Raw genomic sequence first — 15,281 nt, forward strand, 5'->3', positions numbered from 1 at the left:
ATGGGCATACCCAGAGTCCAAGGGAGGCTGGAAGACTCAGAAATGGGATGAAAACCAAGGCAGCTCTGGAAGGCCAGAAAGAGACTCTTGGGAATAGTCGTCTGACAAAGACTTTAGAGCACCACCACTCAGGTGACAGGAGCTCCACCTATTTAAGGCCCTGTTCCAGAGAGGGGGCATCTGATTGGTCTGGCCTGGGTCACACAGCCTGCTCCTTCTGTGGGAGGGGAGTCTCAGTCACACTCCCCCCACCTCACTATCTCCAGTGCAGGTGCCCAGAGTATGAGAAACAGTTGCCTATTGGCAAAAGAAAAAAAAATGGTAATACACAAAGTGAACAGCAGTCAGAATTCTGACCTCAGGGCTCAAGAGATTGATCCAGTGGTTCTATCCTTGACTGTGCCCCTAGGATAATTGTGGTACTTTAGAAAAGTAGGATGCCCAGGCCCCACTATGGGGAGCCATTTCTCAAAACCCATGTTTTTCCTTCTGCCAAGCACTAGGCATGGATAGGTGACCTGTGATGGTCCCTCCTTGAAAACCTGGAGCTTTTCTTCCAAAAAGAAGGACTTGATGAAGCTTGCTTTAATAGCAACAGGAAGATGGGCATCTGTGGGACCTGGATTTGCTCAGGTTTCTGAACCAGGAGCTTGGCTCTCTCCGCTGAAGTTAGACCGCTCACCACTTGGGGCGCCATCACCTAAGATCAGCTTGGAAAGATCCCAAAGCCCTCCTCAGGGTCTGAGAATTCCACCATCTGACTCACAGCTACCCAGGCTTTGCCTCATACCTGTGCTGCTGACCACTGGTGCAGCTGCGGGAACCAGCGAGAGAGGCCTGTTTCTCCTGCAGTGTCTCTTTAGCGCCCTCTACTGAGAAAACTCAGCATCGTGCTCAGTATAAAAGACAATCTTGATGCAGTCTTGATTATTATGGAGGAGCCTCCCTTGAACTCCGGGAATGCCCGTTTTTCTTCTTAAGTTAGCCAAAGTCAGCTTCTGTGGCTTATGGCCAAAGACCCCTGAACACGTCCATTCACTATGGAAGAAAGAATTTGGAGTTGAAAAGCAATACACTGATTACTGGCACAACGGCATGACCCTATTGTGAAGTCATTGACCTAGAGTTTTCTCTTACCTGCAGTTGAAAACACCTTGCTGATAAAATTATTCTATGTAATGTGTTCATCTGTTTACATGAACATTTGTAAAAAAAAGTGACCTGCTTTTTCACTTAAAAATGAACATCTCGGGCTTCCCTGGTGGCGCAGTGGTTGAGAGTCCGCCTGCCGATGCAGGGGACACAGCTTCGTGCCCCGGTCCGGGAAGATCCCACATGCCGCCGAGCGGCTGGGCCCGTGGGCCATGGCCGCTGAGCCTGCGCGTCCGGAGCCTGTGCTCCGCAACGGGAGAGGCCACAACAGTGAGAGGCCTGCGTACTGCAAAAAAAAAAAAAAAAAAAAAAGAACATCTATCTATGTCAATAAATATAGATCTAGATCGTTCCAGGCACATGGTAGAGCAGGTGCAAAGCCCCTGGGGCGGGAATGAGCACGCCTAGTCAAAGAAGAGAATGGATGTGGTGGAGACTGTAACACAGTGAGTACTTAAGGCTCCTCCAGTCCATAACTCCCTAAAAAAACCCAGGAGAGTCTTGATTTCCTTCTTACCTTCTCATTCCACATTCTATCCATCAGCAAGGCTTTTTAATTTACTGTGGTAACAGTCACATAACATTCACCATTCTAACCATTTTAAAGTGGACAATCAGTTGTATTTAGTACATTCGCAATGTGATGAAGCCATCACCACTCTCTAGTTCCAGAACACTTCATCTCAAAAGGAAGCCCTGTACCCATTAAGCAGTCACTCCACATTTCCCCCTTCCCCCAAATTTTGGCAACCACTAATCTGCTTTTTGTACCTATCAGTTTGCCTGTTCTGGAGATTTTATGTAAGTTAAATGATCCAGTAGGTAGGTAGCCTTGTGTCCAGCTTCTTTGACATACCATATTTTTGAGATTCATCTATGTTGTAGCATGTATCAGTACTTCATTCCTCTTTATGGCCTAAGAATTTCCATTTTATGGACATACCACATTTTGTTTCTTCATTCATTAGTGGATGGACATTTGGATTGTTTCCACCTTTTGGCTGTTGTGAATAATGCTGCTATGGATAGTGCTGTATACTTCGGTATACAAGATTTTATGTGGACAAATATTTTTATTTAACTTGGAGTGTAATTGCTGGGTGCTATAGACTGAGTGTTGATGTTCCCCTCAAATTTATATGTTGACATCTAATCCCCAGTGTGACAGTATTTGGAGGTAGGACCTTTTGGAGGTGATTAGGTCAGGGGGATGGAACCCTCATGAATGAGATTAGTGCCCTTATAAGATACCCCAGAGAGCTCTTTGGCCCCTTCCACCACGTGAAGACACAGCAAGAAGATAGCCATCTATGAATCAGGAAGTGGGCCCTCACCAGACACTGAATTTGTCAGTGCCTCAATCTTGGACTTTCTGGTCTTCAGAACTGTGAGAAATAAATTTCTGTTGTTTATAAGCCACCTAGTCTATGGTATTTTGTTATAACAGTCCAAACTGACTAAGACATGGGTCACACGGTCATTCTATGCTTAACGTTTTGAGGAACCTCCATATTCTTTTCCATAGTGACTGTACCATTTTGCATTCCTACCAGCAATGTACAAGGATTTCAATTTTTTCACATCCTTGCTAAAACCTATTTTCCTTTTTAAAAATTATAGTCATCCTAGTGGGTGTGAAGTGGTATCTGATTGTGATTTTGATTTCCATTTCCCTAATGACTAATGATGTTGGACATCTTTTCATATGCTTGTAAGCCATTTGTATAACTTCTTTGGAGAAGTTTTATTCTAGTCTTTTGCTCATTTTAAATTGAATTGTCTTTTTATTGGTGAGTTGTATGAATTCTTTATGTATTCTGGATACTAGACTTTTATTACATATATGGCTTGCAAATATTTTCTTCCATTCTGTGGGCTATCTTTTCTCTTTCTTGATAGAAGCCTATTGAGATAGTGCAAAAAAAGTTTTAAATTTTTATAAAGTCCAATTTATGTATTTTTTCTTTTGTTGCTTGTGATTAAAAAAAATTTTTTTTTTGTCCGCTCCACAGGGCATGTGGGATCTTAGTTCCCCAACCAGGGATCGAACCTGTGCCCCCTGCATTGGGGGCATGGAGTCTTAACCACTGGACCACCAGGGAAGTCCCTGTTGCTTGTGATTTTGATGCCATATCTAAGAAACCATATCCAAAACCAAGGTTATGCCTATTTGCCCCTATGTTTTCTTCTAAGAGTTTTATAGGTACAGCTCTTATATTTAAGTCTCCAATCCATTTTGAGTTAAGTTTTTTATATGGTGTGAGGTAAGGGTCCAACTTCATTTGCATGTGGATATCCAGTTGTCCCAGTACCCTTTTTTCAAGAAACTATTGTTTCTAAAAATAAAGCTACCATATGATCCAGCAATCCCATTCCTGGACATATATCCAGAGAAAACCATAGTTCAAAAAGATACATGCACCCCAGTGTTCACTGCAGCACTATTTACAATAGCCAGGACGTGGAAGCAACCTAAATGTCCATCAACAGAGGAATGGATAAAGAAGATGTCGTACATATATACAATGGAATATTACTCAGCCATAAAAACAAATGAAATAATGCCATTTGCAGCAACATGGATGGACCTAGAGATTGTCATACTGAGTGAAGTAAGTCAGACAAAGAAGACAAATATCGTATGATATCACTTATATGTGGAATTTTAAAAAATGATACTTATTTACAAAACAGAACTTATTTACAAAATAAGTTCTTATTTGCAAAACAGAAGTAGAGTTACAAATGTAGAAAACAATCTTATGGTTAGCAGCGGGGGAGTGTGGGGCAAGGCATAACTTGGGAGATTGGGCTTGATGTATACACCCTACCATATATAAAATAGATAAGTAATAAGGACCTACTGTATAGCACAGGGAACTGTACTCAATACTATGTAATGACCTATATGGGAAAAGAATCTAAAAAAGAGTGGATATATGTATATGTATAACTGATTCGCTGTGCTGTACAGCAGAAAGTAACACAACATTGTAAATCAACTATACTCCAATTAAAAGAAAAGAAACTATTGTTTCTCCATTGAATGGTCTTGGCAGCCTCTTGAAAACCAATCGATCATAGATGTATGGTCTCCTTTCTGGGCCCCCAATCTTATTCAGTTGATCTATATAACTATCCTTATTCCAGCACCTCAGTTTTGATAACTGTAAGGAAGTGTGAATCTACCAATTTTGTTCTTTTTAAAGATTGTTTTGACTATTTGAGGACTCTTGATATTCCGTATGAATTTTTGGATCAGTTTTTTCATTTCTGCAAAAATGGTGTTGGGATTTTCCCTAAGGATTGTACTAATCTGTAGACAGTTTGGGGGAGTATTGCCAAAGTTTATAAAGTGGTTTCGCAGCCATCACTTGATCCTCATATTGTCCTTACGAGGTAAAGGTTACAATCAGTGTTTCGCATTCTACACACAAGGAAACTGAGATCAATGAGATGGAGTAACAAAGCCCAAGGTCTGGCTGTTAGGAGGTGACAGATCCAGGGCATGGAAAGCAGAAGGAATAACACATGCAGGGTTCAGAGGTGACAGCCAGTAAGATACATTTGGGGAATTACATGTTGGTCAGTAAATTGAATACTGGGGTGTTGAAAGTGGGGTGGCTGAGAAAGCTCTGGGTCCACTCAGGGAGGCAGCACCACATACTGGTTAAGACCACAGTCTCTGGTCAGACATACACAAGACTGAATTTCAACTCAGCTACTTGCCAGCTGTGTGACCTTGATCATGTCCCTTAACCTTCCTGAACTTCAGTTTCCTCATTTATAAGATGGGGGCAATAATGATCAATATAAGCTTGTTGTGAGAATGAAATGGATGCCAAGTGCTATATTCCTGGCATACAGAAAATGCTCAAGAAATAATAGTCTCTAGGGAATTCCCTGGTGGCACAGTTGTTAAGAATCCACCTGCCAAGGCAAGGGACATGGTTTCGAGCCCTGGTCTAGGAAGATCCCACATGCCACGGAGCAACTAAGCCCATGCGCCACAACTACTGAGCCTGTGCTCTAGAGCCCAAGAGCCACAACAACTGAGCCTTTGTGCCACAACTACTGAGCCTGCGCTCTAGAGCCCATGAGCCACAACTACTGAGCCCTCGTGCTACAACTACTGAGGCGGCGTTCTAGAGCCCACGAGCCACAACTACTGAGCCGCATGCCACAACTACTGAAGCTCGCATGCCTAGAGCCTGTGCTCCGCAACAAGAGAAGTCACTGCAATGAGAAGCCCACACACTGCAATGAAGAGTAGCCCCAGCTCGCCGCAACTAGAGAAAGCCCACACTCAGCAACAAAGACTCAACACAGCCAAAAATAAATAAACAAATTTATTAAAAAACCCGTCTCTAGTCTCCAAACTTCAAAATCTGATTGGCTTAGCCTAGCCAATGAACTGACTCGATCCTGGGTCAGGTGGCCCTATCTGCTCCAGTCAGCTGTAGCCAGAGGGCTGAAGTTATTTGGTGTGAACATTGTTACTGAAGCAGAACGAAGCATATGTGGCTCAGGAGTGTGCCTATGAGTGAGGCCTAGAGAAGGTGGGAGAGAAAAGTGTTCCAGATGGTCTCTGAGGGCTCCAGGATGTCCTGGTTCCTGTGCCACAGGCATTGCCTTCTGAACATCATTCCTTATCCTCTAAGCCTCACTTTTCTCATCTATGAAATGGGAGAGGTGTTAATTCTACTTGTCTATCTATCTCCCAGTGCCCCTGTGAAGATAAGAATCAAATGACATCGTGTTTATGGAGATTCTTGGTGTACATGCCGTGTAAGTACACATGACTGTTAATTTACTGAAGTGATAAAATTGTGTTATTGAGCTGCTAAAGCAGATCTTAGTCAAGGCTCTTGAGACAGGAAAGACACTCACTCTGAGTCACTTAAATTGATGGAAAGATATGCAGGGCGGATTTGACAGAAGAAAAGGACAAGCCGAATAGCATCTCTGGCTGTGTGAAGGTTAATGATTTTCTCTTGCTGTGTGTGGCTCCATTCTCTTTGCCGATGTGTCTTTCTCCCTTTACTAATGTATGGGAAGGAGACTTACTTTGAATTGTGTGCTCTTTCCAGCAGTACGTTTGTGTTTTTTTTTTGGCCGCACCACACAGCATGTGGGATCTTAGTTCCCCAACCAGGGATTGAACCCGTGCCTGTGCCCCCTGCATTGAGAGCACAGAGTCTTAATCACTGGACCACCAGGGAAGTCCCTCCAGCAGTGTGCTTTTCAAAAAATTGTTATGAACATATGTTGGTACCTTTTCACAAAATAGAAAATAATAATGATAATAATAAAGATGATGGGGTAGGGTCTCAGCAGGAATTGCAATTACCTGCGTGTTTTGTGAATCTTGCCTCCTTGTGAATCAGCTACTTCTCCAGGACGCCTTAGTTTCTTCTTTTGGAGTGTGGCATTAGAAACCAAGATCTGGGCACGAGGTATCTTCTGCTTGGTCTCCTTCTGCCTCCTTCTCTTCACACTCCCTTCGAGGTCTTGGGTTTCCAGTTTCCTGGAGGAATGCACAAATGAGAGATAAATTTGTGTTAGAAACAAAGACACAGGGCTTTTCTGGTGGTGCAGTGGTTAAGAATCTGCCTGCCAATGCAGGAGACATGGGTTCGAGCCCTCGTCCGGGAAGATCCCACATGCTGCGGAGCAACTAAGCCCGTGCGCCACAACTACAGAGCCTGCGCTCTACAGCCCGCGAGTCACAACTACTGAAGCCTGCGTGACACAGCTACTGAAGCCCGAGCACCTACAGCCCGTGCTCCACAACAGGAGGAGCCACCGCAATGAGAAGCCTGCGCACTGCAACAGAGTAGCCCCCGCACTCTGCAACTAGAGAAAGCCTGTGCACAGCAACAAAGACCCAATGCAGCCAAAAATAAATAAATAAATTTTTTAAAATTATAAAAGAAACGAAGACAGAGCAGAAGCAAGGTCCAGGATACAGGAACCCGAGCTCTGGCTGCTTCTCAAGCAAACTGTTCTTTCAGGTCGGCTTTTGCTTCCTAGACTCCAGAAGTGTGGATCCTGAACCAGAGGAAAATGAGCTGGGTGATGGCCTGACAGTTCTGTGTCCAAAAGAGCCTAGGCAGGTGATGAGGGCACCCTAATGACAAGGCTGCTCCTCACTGTGCCCTCGGCAGAAGCAGGGCCACCGGTAGCAAAGGCCAGAGGCTACATCTCAGCACAGTCTTGCCTTTGGTGTCACCGGGCTCACTACTTGCAACAAGGGGGCTCTGCCTTGGAGTACCTCCAGGTTCTGACTTAAGGCAGGGGCAATCGTGCCTGCAAAAACAGGGTTATTCTTAGTGCCAGGTCCTGTGGTTGCTATGGAGGTGTTTTGCTGAGGGGGGCCCCAGGTGTTCAGGTAACGCTTCCCCCATAGCAGCTTGTGGTTCTCAGGGACCCACTCACTTCTGCTGTAATGCTGAGTGCTGCAAAGGGGCAGCTCATATCTGGGGCAGATCTGCAAAAAAACCCAACAAACAAACAAACAAAAAACAAAAGAAGAACCATCACATAAACAATAATCTGCTCACCAGGGAACCACATCACTGACACTTGGATGCACCTCCTTCATGGCTTATTTTTAGGTGAGCCCCCCGCCCATTATCCCATAGGAAGTAGGGAGTCCTTAAGAATTCCTGGGCTGGAAGAGTTCTCTCAACAACTTAATTTTGAAGCTCAAAAGACAATTTGGGGAAGCTACGTGGGCCTTAAAAGATCCAGTTACAACACAGGAGCACCTCAATACATAAGGCAAATGCTAACAGCCATAAAAGGGGAAATCAACAGTAACACAATCATAGTAGGGGACTTTTAACATCCTACTTTCACCAATGGACAGATCATCCAAAATGAAAATACATAAGGAAACACAAGCTTTAAATGGTACATTAAACAAGATGGAGTTACTTGACATTTACAGGACATTTCATCCAAAAACAACAGAATACACTTTCTTCTCAAGTGCTCATGGAATATTCTCCAGGATAGATCATACCTTGGGTCACAAATCAAATTGAAGAAAATTGAAATCATATCAAGTATCTTTTCCAACCACAACACTATGAGACTAGATATCAATTACAGGAAAAAATCTGTAAAAAATACAAACACATGGAGGCTAAATAATATACTACTTAATAACCAAGAGATCATTGAAGAAATCAAAGAGGATATCAAAAAATACCTAGAAACAAATGACAATGAAAACACGATGACCCAAAACCTACGGGATGCAGCAAAAGCAGTTCTAAGAAGGAAGTTTGTAGCAATACAATCCTACCTCAAGAAACAAGAAACATCTCAAATAAACAACCTAACCTTGCACCTAAAGCAATTAGAGAAAGAAGAACAAAAAACCCCCAAAGTTAGCAGATGGAAAGAAATCATAAAGATCAGATCAGAAATAAATGAAAAAGAAATGAAGGAAACAATAGCAAAGATCAATAAAACTAAAAGGTGGTTCTTTGAGAAGATAAACAAAATTGATAAACCATTAGCCAGACTCACCAATAAAAAAAGGGAGAAGACTCAAATCAATAGAATTAGAAATGAAAAAGGAGAAGTAACAACTGACACTGCAGAAATATAAAGGATCATGAGAGATTACTACAAGCAACTCTATGCCAATAAAATGGACAACCTGGAAGAAATGGACAAATTCTTAGAAAAGCACAACCTTCCGAGACTGAACCAGGACGAAATAGAAAAGAAACAGACCAATCACAAGCACTGAAATTGAGACTGTGATTTAAAATCTTCCAACAAACAAAAGCCCAGGACAGATGGCTTCACAGGTGAATTCTATCAAACATTTAGAGAAGAGCTAACACCTATCCTTCTCAAAGCCCTGTTAGGACTAGCAGGGCCTGAGTTAGGAGTAGTGTCAGGGCCTTAATTAGGGACAGTGTCAGGCCTTAGTTAGGACTAGCATCAGAGCCTTTGTAAGGTATAATATCAGGGCCTGAGTTAGGAGTAGTATCAGGGCCTTAGTTAGGACTAGCGTCAGAGCCTTCGTTAGGTATCGTGTCAGGGCCTGAGTTAGGAGTAGTGTCAGGGCCTCAGTTAGGGACAGTGTCAGGGCCTGAGTTAGGAGCAGTGTCAAGGCCTTAGTTAGGGTCAGTGTCATGGCCAGAGTTAGGTGTACTGTCAGGGCCTTAGATAGGGACAGTATCAGGTCCTGAGTTAGTAGTAGTGTCAAGGCCTTACTTACAGACAGTGTCAGGGCCTTAGTTAGGAGTAGCATCAGAGCCTTTGTTAGGTACCGTGTCAGGGCCTATGTTAGGAGTAGTGTCAGGGCCTTAGTTAGGGACAGTGTCAGGGCCTGAGATAGGATTAGTGCCATGGCCTGAGTTAGGAGTAGTGTCAGGCCTTAGTTAGGATTAGCATCAGAGCCTTTGTTAGGAACAATCTTGTCTTGTCCTGATCTTAGAGGAATTGGTTTCAGTTTTTCACCATTGAGAATGATGTTGGCTGTGGGTTTGTCATATATGGCCTTTATTATGTCGAGGTAAGTTCACTCTGTGCCTACTTTCTGGAGGGATTTTTATCATAAATTGGTGTTGAATTTTGTCGAAAGCTTTTTCTGCGTCTCAATAGATAATCAATATTACCTCAATAGAGATGATCATATGGTTTTTCTCCTTCAATTTGTTAATATGGTGTATCACATTGATTGGTTTGCGTATATTGAAGAATCCTTGCATTCCTGGGATAAACCCCACTTCATCATGGTGTATGATCCTTTTAATGTGCTGTTGGATTCTGTGTGCTAGTATTTTGTTGAGGATTTTTGTATCTATGTTCATCAGTGATATTGGCCTGTAGTTTACTTTCTTTGTGACATCTTTGTCTGGTTTTGGTATCAGGGTGGTGGTGGCCTCGTAGAATGAGTTTGGGAGTGTTCCTCCCTCTACTATATTTTGGAATATAGAGAATAGACTTGAGGACATGGGGCAGGGGAAGGGTAAGCTGGGATGAAGTGAGAGAGTGGCATATACACTACCAAATGTAAAATAGATAGCTAGTGGGAAGCAGCCTCATAGCACAGGGAGATCAGTTCGGTGCTTTGTGACCACCTAGAGGGGTGGGATAGGGAGGGTGGGCCGGAGGGAGACGCAAGCGGGAGGGGATATGGGGATATATGTATATGTATAGCTGATTCACTTTGTTATAAAGCAGAAACTAACACACCATTGTAAAGCAATTATACTCCAATAAAGATGTTTTTAAAAAAAAAGGATCCAGTTAATGTGATTTTTGGAGGCTTAAAGGGGTGAACCTGTGAAATCAGGAAAACAAATGGTAAAGAAATTAAACTCAAATTGAGCAATTATTCCTAGGAAGATGGCCTTACACTTGCACATATGGGTGGTGGTGTACAAAAGTGGTTTTACTGTCATTTAGAAGAGGAATCCCACAGTGATATTGAGGAAGCCACAACTATCCACCTACAGGATTAATATTTTTAAATGTCCTAATGCCACATGAATGCCTTGCTGTGGTTTGTCACAAATTCCTGATTCAAAAAGGTCTGTTTTTCTTTCCACATAGATGGAAAACAATCTGAAAAAGACATATATATGTATGTATAACTGAATCACTTTGCTGTACACCTGAAACTAACCCAACACTGTAAATGAACTATGATTTTTTTAAAAGGTAAAAAATAAATATACATAAAAATGCTAATAACCTATAATGAAAACCTATAGTTTTCTGTTATCCTGATTTCTTGTGAAACCGGTCAGATTTGTATATTCCTTCAATATGTTAGGCTTTACTCCTCTTCTTAACTTGATTATCAAATAATCCAAGAGCCTAATCATTGATTCTGTTTGAAATTTATCTCTTCCTCTTCATAAATTATTGCTTTGGGTATGATACAAAAAATTTTTTGTTATATTTCTCATTGTTTGGTGCATTTATAAATATATGTGCCACATTACTGACTGTATTCCACTTGGACTGCGTGACCAACAGAATTGTTGTACACACTTGAATTTCCTAACTGAACACCATAGCTTGTTCATCAAGGGAAATGGTTCCTGATCTTGCATATTTGGGGCCTGAAAATTGCAGGGGAATATGTATTGGATAGGAAAATTTTTTTTTTTCCGGCTGTGCTACATGGCTTGCAAAATCTCAGTTCCCAGACAAGGGATTGAACCTGTGCCCTCAGCAGTGAAAGCGTGGAGTCCTAACCACTGGAGCACCAGGGAATTCCTGGAAATTTTTAATTTTGGTTATTAAGGACGCAAAAAACCACCACACATCCACTGTCTCCATCATTTCATAAAAGAAAAACCGGGACTTCCCTGGTGGCGCAGTGGTTAAGAATCCGCCTGCCAATGCAGGGCACATGGGTTCGAGCCCTGGTCTGGGAAGATCCCACATGCCGCGGAGCAACTAAGCCCGTGTGCCACAACTACTAAGCCTGAGCTCTAGAGCCCACGAGCCACAACTACTGAGCCCACGTGCCACAACTACTGAAGCCCGCACGCCTAGAGCCCGTGCTCCACAACAAGAGAAGCCACTGTCATGAGAAGGCCGCGCACCGCAACGAAGAGTAGCCCCCCACTCTCCGCAACTATAGAAAGCCCGCGGGCAGCAACGAAGACCCAACGCAGCCAAAAATAATAAATAAATTAAAAAATGAAAAGAAAAACCATCTTAACACCTAAAAGATAGGAAGGACCTAATTTCAGCCCTAAAAAAAAAAAAAGGCCTTTCCCGGGCAGGGACAGCTGGTGTTTGTACACTGACAATTTCACTGCAGAAACCTTCTGCCCCTGGCTTATGGATTTGAATCTTGTCTCTGATACTTCCTAGCTGTGTGACTTTGAGTAAGCAACTTTGCCTCTCTGTGCCTCACTGTCTCCTTCTCCGGATCATTGTGAGGATTAAATGATTTAACCTATGTAAATTAAAGCCCTTGCTACAGAAGCTGGTGTAGATTTATCGTCGCCGAAACTCACGAGTGACAACAGCGCCACCTAGTGGCTCTTCATCCCAGGTACAGACAAGCTGCTTCGGAGGAGGCATCCACACGGGCAGTGAGTGGGAACCATGTGTAATGGCCAAGGCTGAGGGAGAAATAAGCAGAAAAGCCACAAATATTCATGGAATTATAAATAAAGTTGGATTCTCACTTTATGCCATATACAAAAGTTAATTCAAAACTGATCAAATATCTAAACGTAAGAGCTAAACCTATAAAACTCGAAGAAGAATACAGGGCAAAAATCTACATGACGTTGGGTTTGGCAATGATTTCTTGGATGTGACACCAAAAGCACAGGCAACAAAATAAAAATAGATAAATGAATACATCAAAATTAAAAACTTATGTGCATCAAATGACACAATCAACAGAGTGAAAAAGGTAACCCAGGGGATGGGAGACAATATTTGCAAATCATTCATAAGGGGTTAATACTCAGGATATATAAGGAACTCTTACAATCCAATAACAAAAAACTAATGTCACCATTCAAAAATGGGCAAAGGAGTTGAATAAACATTTGTTCAAAAGTGTATACAAATGGTCAACAAGCATGTGAAAAGATGCTCAACATTATTAATCATTAGTGAAATGCAAATCAAAACTACAAGGAGGTGCCACCTCACATCCATCAGAATGGTTACTATCAAAGAAACAAAAGACAAGTGTTGGTGAGGATGTGGAGAAATTGGAAACTTTGTGCACTGTTGGTGGGAATGTAAAATGCTGCAGCCACTATGGAAAACAGTGTGGTGGTTACTAAAAAATTTAAAATAGAATTACCACATGACCCAGCAACTTCACTTCTGGGTGTATACCCAAATGAATTGAAAGCAAGATCTCAAAGAGATATTTGTACACCCATGTTCACAGCAGCATCAATTACTAGAGCTAATCCAAGGAAGCAATCTCCATCGTCAGATGCATGAATATATATATATATGTCATACACACACACACACACACACACAATGGAATAATATTCCACTGGACACAATGAAATACCAGTCCTGGGTCATTCTAAGGAAATTGTTCCATCCAAGTATCAAATGGTTTTCTAAATTTATAACCCATCACAGGTTCAAAGTCATGCCTCATTTTAACTGGCCTCCTATTTGGCCCACGACTTCCTTGCACAGACTTATTTTACTAGAACTTGTAATTGGCTTCCTTAGTTGTTACTGACATAACAAGCATATGTGTTCTCCTTATTTCCAAGATTTTCAGTCACAGCTTCTTTTTTTAAATTTTTTTTATTGAAGTATAGCTGATTTACAATGTGTTAATTTCTTCTGTACAGCAAAGTGATTCAGTTATACATATATACATTCTTTTTTATATTCTTTTCCATTATGGTTTATCACAGGATACTGGATATAGTTCCTTATGATATACAATAGGACCTTGTTGTTTATCCATTCTACATGTGATATTTTGCAACTACTAACCCCAAACTCCGTCCATCCTTCCCTCACCCCCCTTCCCCTTGGCAACCACAAGTTTGTTCTCTGTGAGTCTGTTTCTGTTTCATAGATAGGTTCATTTGTGCTGCATTTTAGATTACACATATAAGTGATATCATATGGTATTTGTCCTTCACTTTCTTACTTCACTGAGTATGATAATCTCTAGTTGCATCCATGTTGTTGTAAATGGCATTATTTCATTCTTTTTTTATGGCTGAGTAGTAGTATTCCATTGTATATATGTGCCACATCTTCTTTATCCATTCATCTGCCAATGGACATTTAGGTTGTTTCCATGTCTTGGCTATTGTGAATAGTGCTGCTATGAACACAGGGGTGCATTTATTTTTTTGAATTATAGTTTTGTCCAGATATATGCCCAGGAGTGGGACTGCTGGATCATATGGTAATTCTATTTTTAGTTTTCTGAGGAACCTCCATACTGTTTTCCATAGTGGCTGCACCAACTTATTAATACATTCCAACCAACAGTGTAGGTGGATTCCTTTTTCTCTACACCCTCTTCAGCATTTGTTATTTGTAGATCTTTTTTTTTTTTTTTTTTTTTTTTTATGCGTTACGCGGGCCTCTCACTGTTGTGGCCTCTCCCGTTGCGGAGGACAGGCTCCGGACGCGCAGGCTCAGCGGCCATGGCTCACGGGCCCAGCCGCTCCGCGGCATGTGGGATCTTCCCAGACCGGGGCACGAACCCGTGTCCCCTGCATCGGCAGGCGGACTCTCAACCACTGCGCCACCAGGGAAGCCCTGTAGATCTTTTAATGATGGCCATTCTGACTGGTACGAGGTGCTACCTCTTTGTATTGTAGTTTTGATTTGCATTTCTCTAATAATTAGTGATGTTAAGCATCTTTGTTTTTTTTACACCTTTATTGGGGTATAATTGCTTTACAGTGGTATGCTAGTTTCTGCTTTATAACAAAGTGAGCATCTTTTCATGTGCCTATTGGCCATCTGTATGTCTTCTTTGGAGAAATGTCTATTTAGGTCTTCTGCCCATTTTTCAATTGGGTTGCTTGTTTTTTTTGTTGTTGTTGAGTTGTATGAGTTGTTTGTATAGTTTGGAAATAAAGCTCTTGCAAATATTTTCTCCCATTCCATAGGTTGTCTTTTCATTTTGTTTATGGTTCTCAGTCATAACTTTTTTTTTAGTCATAAGTTCTTTTTTTTTTTTCAGTATGCGGGCCTCTCACTGCTGCGGGCCTCTCACAGGCTCCGGACGCGCAGGCTCAGCGGCCATGGCTCACGGGCCCAGCCGCTCTGCGGCATGTGGGATCTTCCCAGTCCGGGGCACGAACCCGCGTCCCCTGCATCGGCAGGCGGACTCTCAACCACTGCGCCACCAGGGAAGCCCTAATAAAATTTTTAAATGGCAAAGCCAAAGAATGACAGAACCCGGAGGCAATTAACAAAAAGACTGATACAACAAATATCATTTACAAAAACAACCTCCAATAGTTAGCTTAAATATCACTGCAAATCCACTTGTAGGGATCTGTGCCAGGGAGACGACTAGGGATGAGCCCAGGTTTGAGTCCAAAGACAGCCACAGTAGCTACAACTGAGTTAGTTATATTGGCCACAGCAGGGATTTAGTTCAAGTATTAAGTGCT

This window comes from Phocoena phocoena, chromosome 13, assembly GCF_963924675.1.
Source record: "Phocoena phocoena chromosome 13, mPhoPho1.1, whole genome shotgun sequence".
Taxonomy (NCBI): Eukaryota; Metazoa; Chordata; class Mammalia; order Artiodactyla; family Phocoenidae; genus Phocoena; species Phocoena phocoena.